Below are 8,508 nucleotides of genomic sequence, written 5' to 3' on the forward strand. Positions count from 1 at the left end.
TTATCTCCTGGGATTTTAATATTCCCTCAGTCCACACACGTAGTTCTCACAACACATAGTTCACACACACACACACACACACAGTTCAACTCTTCACACACACACATCTCTTCATTGCATCTACATAAAAAGCATACGCCTGCAACTGTTTCTTTGTCATTACAAATGCAGTGTGCTACCCAAGGGAATGAATGTGATAAAATGGTCAATGAATGTGAACGAACAGATACATCTTCTTTGTATCCTACAGTGCCTCAGTGTGTCAGAGTGGACCACGATCTCGACTGTGCCCCTCTTCAGAGACCTGAAGTGGCTTCAGCCCCAGCCATTGACCTCCGCCCTGTATTCCTCCACGAACAGAACAGCAGACACCTGCTACAGGTGTGGAAAGAGGGGACGTTGGGCGAGGGAGTGTCCAGAGGAACGAGGTGCAGCTGCTCAGGCAGAATTGAGGAGGGGGGGGGCCGGGAGAGAGCGGTGGAAACTCTGATTCATTCGACGCCTGAGATACATGGTATCGCACCCACACCACACACACATGAAAGTGACACACCAAATGTCACTGACACACACACATTGATATTAGAAGCAATCACATGCTTAGAAATGAAAAATTACTTTTCGGCATTGTACATCACATGTTCATATGGTTCCTGATATCATATATAAAAAACAATGGTTTAGAGATGAATGCAAAATGATAAACCTTTGATAACACGTTTTGTGGAACACAGGCCCCAAGGGTTACACCCACAGATACAATGCACAAAACCCCTTAGGACAGCTCCAAAGAAACATCACCCTCACCTGGAGGATCACGCCTGCCGGTTCCCCCGACAATAGTCTCTTAATGACTCTTAAACATCTCCACTATAGCAAATTGACTAAAAGAGCCGCACCAACAAGTCCTTATTATTTTGTTTTAGGAGTAGACATGACAGGAGCTGACCCAATGGGCATCGTTAGGATAAACGTCCGTTCCTCCTCCCCTAGAACTCAGCCTTCCCCTTCCCTGTCTGATGACTCCACGAGCTCTCCCCCTGAATCCACCTCACCACTACCATCCCCACCCAGCTCCCCTGCGGTACAATATTACGACGCCAGTACCGTTGAAGATGTGGTAGAAATAGAGACTGGATACACTGATGAAAACATATGGCTAAAATGGGTCCACTTTACCGCCCGTTCCCAAAACCTCACTAATTGTATAGTCTGCAGTCAGCCCCGGCCCACTTTAAACCACCACCCCCGGCCCCCTACTGATAGACTCGGATCGACCCGGTTTTGATTGCATGTATGGCTTACACATGGAAGCCAGTCTGTTCTACTCTCAGTCATCTCTTTCCCCCGGCGCCAAACAACACGCTGCCCCCTATATTTACTCCAGTAAAGGGAAATTACACGTGTCTGACTAAAAAAGGTAACTCATCTCACAGAGAGATGGGTTCGATACCGTCCTCCTGGTGTTCTAGAAACATCAATGTTACCAACTGGCACAACGCCACACAGCTGGAGTGGGCCCGCAGTGACCTCTTCTGGTACTGTGGAGGAAAACGCTTGAGGAACCGCCTTCCTTCAAACTGGAAGGTTTCCTGCACACTTGTTCAATTGGCCATGCCCCTGACTACCCTCTCTCCCCGCCCAGAACAACCCACTAGCACCCGCCGACGAAGAACAACGCATTTTGACTTAAAGAGGGACTCACCCACATACATAGACACCATAGGGTTTCCTCGGGGTGTTCCAGACCAATATAAATTAGTGGATCAAGTTGCAGCGGGATTTGTGTCTATCTGGATATGGGTAACTCCCAACAAAAACGTGGATCGCATTAACTACGTCCATTTCAATTTCCAACGCCTCACCAACCTTACTCGAGACGCCATAACAGGCCTATCCGAACAGCTCGCCCCTACGTCCCTTATGGTCACACAGAACCGAATGGCCCTAGACCTCCTACTGGCAGAAAAGGGTGGTGTGTTCACTATGATAGGAAGTTCTTGTTGTACATTTATCCCCAACAATACTGCCCCTGATGGCTCGGTGACCAGGGCTCTCTCCACCTTACGCACCATGGCACAGGACATGGCCGCAGACTCTGGAATTAACAACCCCCTACATAATTGGATGAACACTGCATTCGGCAAATGGAAAGGGCTAATTGCATCCTGCCTCCTCTCCCTAGCTATCTTTTCAGCTATCCTAGTCACCTGTGGCTGCTGCTGCATCCCTTGCTTTAGGACCTTTCTCAACCGACTCATCACCACGGCTCTGACCAAGGAAACCATGCCCCCTCCCCCACCCTATCAGTTGCTTTTGTTGAGTGGTGATGGTGATGATAGTGATGAGTTTGCATTGGATGTGATGGAGGTTGGGGAGTTCGTGGATGATCCCCAGTAAGTTGTTCACACCATGAAATGGTGTGAAAGGAGGGATTTGTTAAGACTAAAATCTATGTTTTCCTTTGAATATTGTTAAGACTAAAATCTATGTTCTTCTTTGAATATGTGTCTGTGAAGATGGCAATGAAACTGAACTAAACAAGTGCAGTATGTTAGACAGGGGTGGGGGCAGGGGCAGTTTGGGCTGAATCTGAATAGGTGGGAAAATGTGTGGCCTTCACATAGTGACTGATAGTAGCCGTTGCTGGCTGGTTTTAATCTTGAAGTTGATTGTTGTGTGTGTGTGTGCGTCACATCGCAGTTCAGTCTTGCACCTGTCTGATAATGCCTGTTTGAGAAGACTGTACATCTGTGGCAGACAATACACTGTACTTTAACTTGTTCTCATACCTAACTTACTATATTACAGCATAAACTCCATTAGCTTTATTTCAAAAATCACACATAGATGAATGCACTGTTTTCTTAAAAAACTGTGACATACCCTTAGAAAGAATTCAAGCAGCGGCCACTAGGGTCTGAAGGACAGATAGGAAAATGTGCATGCCATACTGAAAGCTCACAAGCTGTCAGCCGATTCAAGGCTTGTTTTAAAACACCAAACCAAACACTGTCAGAATGTGAAGATTTGTCCCAGCTACGGTCAAAGGAGGGACGAAACTGGGAGCGGCTCCTCATCATTGGCGAATTCCAGTGCCTTGAGGCTGGGACCAGCCTGTGCACTAGCCACGTGACTCCCCCTCCTGCTGAAGTTCTACCTATTATTATAAATATTGCACCCACCGTCCGCTCGGGGCGACTCTTGACTTCCCTGGCGGTATTAGGCGGCTTGGGGTTGTACGTTGAGTGCCCATAGCTATGTAGTAGCTGTTCATTGCTTCTAAATAAATACTTTTTTGAACCAGACCGACTCTACCATCTCTACCTAAGGAAAAAAGAACACGACAATGGCACTAGGCCCAGTTTAATATAAAACACAATTTTATACAATATATATAGTACGGGGTCCCTGCTCCATCTCTTCATCAGTTTGGGGGTCCTTGGCCCCTGCACTAGAGCATCAGTATCCTTGACCTGAAACAAACTCCACAACTCCTCTGTCCCTTCATGACCGTCGCCAGGTTTTGGGAAGTGAAAGTGGCCCCTAGACACACAACGAGATGCACAACTCAATAAAGTCTGTGCTAACTTAGTAATAATAATAATAATTATTATTATTATTAGTAATAATTAGTAATAATAATTAGTAATAATAATAATTATTATTATTATTATTATTATTATTACAATACATTTTATTTATAGAGCACTTTTCTTGATACTCAAAAACAATTTACAACATTGGCAACATCTGCTAAAGAAATGATCTGACGTTATCTAATGAATACGGACATTTAACATCATGTGTAGCATTGAATTCCTTCGAGAAGAAGAAAAGCCAGTTCTGAGTGAAGCTATCATCTGTTCTGTTGTGGTGGTTGTGGTTTCTTAAACTCTTTAAGGTCGACCTGACAGCTTTCCTCTGAACCCTTTTTTGGAATGTGCCCATCTCACTTTATAAACACAGGGAAGGACACAACAGGTTTTCACAAGGAGGAGCTCAAGTGCAATTACATGAATATGTGGTCGGCAGTGTTGTGCATGAACAAGTTCAAAAGAACGTGTTCATTGAACACGTTCATTTTTATGAGAACGATGAACTGAACGCAACTTAATGACAAATAATGAATTTGAACGGTGAACACGTTCATATTATCTGAGGTCTAGCTAAAACGTTACGGAGTGTTTTCCTTCTCCTGAGGAGAGACGCTGTCTAAATCGAATGCTTGCACCATGTCGTTGCTCAGTGCCCGTAAAATGTCCGCGATGTAGCCTAACCTAAACCAACTAACTCGACTTCGCACTACGTTACCCATGATTCATCGCACACACATGTAGTCCAAACAAGCAACGTATTCCAAGACAACAGCTCTCGGTCTCATATAAAAATGGCAAGTGAAAGCAGAGACGCAGACTCAGCGACTACATCCGATGCACCTTATTATTATTTGCGGGATTTTTACACACTGTCTGATAAAGATTCCGACAGTAAAAATCTCACCTTTCTGTGCAAATTGTGTCCTCCTGCGCTGAAAAAGCAAGTCCGGACGTCAGCCTCATCCGCATCTAATTTAAAACGGCATGTGGAGCTGAAGCATCCAGCTAGCCTATAAAGTTATCTCCAAGTAATTGAAAGTCAAAAAAAGACCAAGACCCCCTGCCAACAGCCCCAAATGACCCAAACCACATTGTCTGCAGCCTTCAAGGGTATGATTTCCCAGCAACAGGTAGACAAACTCGTAATTGACTACATTGTTGGAGATTTACAGCCTCTGAGTAAAGTGGAAAAGCCCTCCTTCATCAGACTAGTGAATGGTTTGCAACCAGGCAGACAAACCCCCCAAAAAACTTGTTGTCCTCTGTCCACACATTTATTTTATAAATTTAAATGATAGAATTTAAGGTCTAGCCTAATAATTGGTTTCATCGCAAGGCATAGCACTATGATTTGTTGTGCCTTTTGTTTGCAGGGTATGAATAAATAAACAGGCAAAATTAGCAATAATTAAAAAAAACATTTCTTTTAGGAATTGATACATACAGTTTAAGGCAAGGGGTAGTGATGGATGAAGTCTTTCATTCTCACTTTCCACCTTAAAACTATGAAATGAACTGAACTATAAACTAGTTCAGAATTTAAATGGTGAACTATGAACGTGAACTATTCATGTTTACTTGTATGAACTGAACTTTGAGCTAGTTCATGAGAGGTGTGAACTTGGTCGGACCGGCTACCTAATGAAAGCAAATACAAGCCTGGAGATCACCACATACAGAGAGTGACTTCCTTCTCCACTCGGGACATTTGTACTTTATCTTGATATAGAAAATGGAAGTTTGCTGCTACATTAAAGTTTTAATTCCCTGAGTTTTTATCAAACCTAGTCCTAAAGACTGATAAAATTATTATTGTTGGTGACTTTAATATTCATGTTGACAATAATAAAGATAGCCTTAGCGTAGCATTTATTTCGATATTAGACTCAATTGGTTTCAGTCAGTGTTTACACCAACCTACTCATTGTTGTAACCACACACTTGACCTTATATTATCATACGGTGTCAAAATTGAACATCTAACGGTACTTCCACGCAATCCAATTCTATCAGACCATAATTTAATAACCTTTGATTTTTCACTATCAGAATATATGCCACTAATAATAAACTCATTTTCTAGATGTTTACCTGATAGTGCTGTAGCTAAATTTAAGGAAATAATTCCGATTACATTTAAACCCGTACTATCCGCCGATATAAACAACAAATTCTTTAAAAACCCTAGCTCCACTGAGATTGACCATCTCGTCGATAGCTCTGTAGACTCATTACGATTAACATTAGACTCAATAGCGCCTCTAAAAAAGAAACATATAAAACATCGTAAATTAGCTCCGTGGTATAATTCCAAGACACATGAGTTAAAACAAGTATCAAGAAAACTAGAAAGGAAGTGGCGCTCCAGCAACCGTGTTGAAAATCTCCTAGACTGGAAGAATAGTGTTAAAGCATATAAGAAGGCCTTCCACAAAGCAAGAGCCGCCTACTATTCGAAACTAATAGAAGAGAATAAAAACAACCCCAGGTTTCTCTTCAGCACTGTAGCCAGGCTGACACCTCCACCGAACCCAGTATTCCTCGATCGCTAAATAGCAATATCTTTATGAATTTCTTTAATGATAAAATTCTAACTATTAGAAATCAAATCAAACATCTCCTGCCCTCAATTGGCACTAATACCCCATCAAGAACAGAAAACTCAGAAACGGCTAAGAATCCTACCAATTATTTAGACAGCTTCTCTCTGATCACCCTTGATCAGCTGACCAAATTAATCTCATGTTCTAAACCAACAACTTGTATCTCAGACCCCATTCCTACAAAATTACTTCAAGAAATTCTGCCCCTAATTGACAGTTCATTACTGAACACAATACATCTGTCATTATCATCAGGATATGTACTTCAGTCTTTTAAAATAGCTGTAATCAAACCCCTTCTCAAAAAACCCACCCTAGACCCAGAGGTTTTAGCCAATTACCGACCGATATCTAACCTCCCCTTCATGTGTAAAATCCTAGAAAAAGTTGTAGCCAATCAGCTGTGTGAGTTTCTCCAGGAAAATAATATATATGAAGACTTTCAGTCGGGGTTTAGAGCTAATCACAGTACAGAGACAGCCTTGGCAAAAGTCACTAATGACCTTCTAATAGCTTCAGATCAGGGGTTTGTGTCTGTCCTCGTTCTGTTAGATCTTAGTGCAGCATTTGACACAATTGACCATAACATTTTATTACAGAGACTAGAACAGTTAATTAGCATTAAAGGAACCGCCCTAAACTGGTTTAAATCCTATTTTTCTGATCGCTCCCAATTCGTGCAAATTAATGATGAATCATCTGTGTGCACCAAAGTTAACCATGGTGTTCCACAGGGCTCTGTGCTCGGCCCAATTTTATTCTCATTATATATGCTTCCACTCGGAAACATTATCAGGACACACTCGGTAAATTTCCACTGCTATGCGGATGACACCCAGTTATACTTGTCAATAAAACCTGAACAAAGTAATCAAATAACTAAACTCCAAGCATGTCTTAAGGATATAAAAACCTGGATGACCCGCAATTTTCTCTTATTAAACTCAGATAAGACAGAGGTTCTAATACTTGGCCCTAAACACTTGAGGGTTTCACTTGAGGGTTTCACATTTCATATTCAGTTGTTTCTTTCCATTTCATAAGCCTCTTTACGTCCTCTTCGTGTTCAACTGGCACGTTTGTTATCAACAAGTTTCAGTGACATCAGACAGGAGAGTTTCGGTCAACATTTTATTCAGCTGCTGTGAAACCTGCCAGTTGAAACAAGTCTCAGCAGCCTTTGTCCACTTGTTTAGCTCACTCCCTTTTACCTGACGAGGACACTCCCATCTTTCTGTTTGATGGCTAGAATGAGATACCAACAGACTCTGCACAACAGAGAATCACGTGTGCTCACAAAGTCTCAAGAGAATCTGCTTTACCTCATTAATGAGAAACTTTAGTCAGCAAGGCACATTAACGTCAAAAAATGAATACGCTACTTCATACGGGGTACCTGTGATGTAAGCATGCTGTATCTGCTGCATGTGAGCTATTGTGTTTTCACACTTGGGACATATACCATGAGTCATGGTGTCGAAGGCGGAAGAAAAGCAAAACAAGAGAAATGAGAAGTTTGACACCAACATTTCAGCACAATAGTCAAGTTTTCCTCCAATGTTGCTTAATGAAGCAAAACCTATGGTGCAGTGTTTCACTGTGTTACACTCACACAAACCACAGCGGAACAATGTAAAATAACGTTAACACTTCCTACACATAAACTGTTATTATTATAAACATAATGTGCAGGATTGGATTCAATATTTCAATCAATCATTGGCTTCATCAACATCATTATTATCAAAGCCCTGTGTGTTTCCTGTAGGGACTACTTTAAATGAAGTAGTCTCTTACTAACGAATAATGTGCCAATAATTTATATTTTCGAATTTATAAGAGAAACAATTTTCAACATGTATCCAATGTTGTGTGGAGTAAACAGGGAATGACTTAAATGAGCACCTTCCTGAATCAGGATTTGTACATCAATGTTGGACAGATAATTGGCCCCTCTGTGTAAATTGTGGCCCCTGCACGGCCCTTTATTTAGAAAGCTCTGCTGCTGGTTTCCTGTCAATTCAGATTTACTAACTTAACTCCTAACCCTTCAGGAGCTGCTTTTTTTAGTTTTTTGGTTTACTTTTCAGCAGGATCGCACAAAAACTATGGAACAATTTTCCACAAAACTTGGTGGAAGGATCATGGGCCAGGAAAGAATCCATTAAATTTCAATCCAGATCAGAGTGTGCATCCAGGAATGTCTTTTTTGAACTTTCTGTCATAAGCCGTTTTCAGACATGACCTTCCGGAGGAATTCCAGAGAAATGGGGCCGGACCTTCTCCACAGTTTTCCTTTCACGGAT

Source organism: Hippoglossus hippoglossus, chromosome 5 (assembly GCF_009819705.1).
Source record: "Hippoglossus hippoglossus isolate fHipHip1 chromosome 5, fHipHip1.pri, whole genome shotgun sequence".
Taxonomy (NCBI): Eukaryota; Metazoa; Chordata; class Actinopteri; order Pleuronectiformes; family Pleuronectidae; genus Hippoglossus; species Hippoglossus hippoglossus.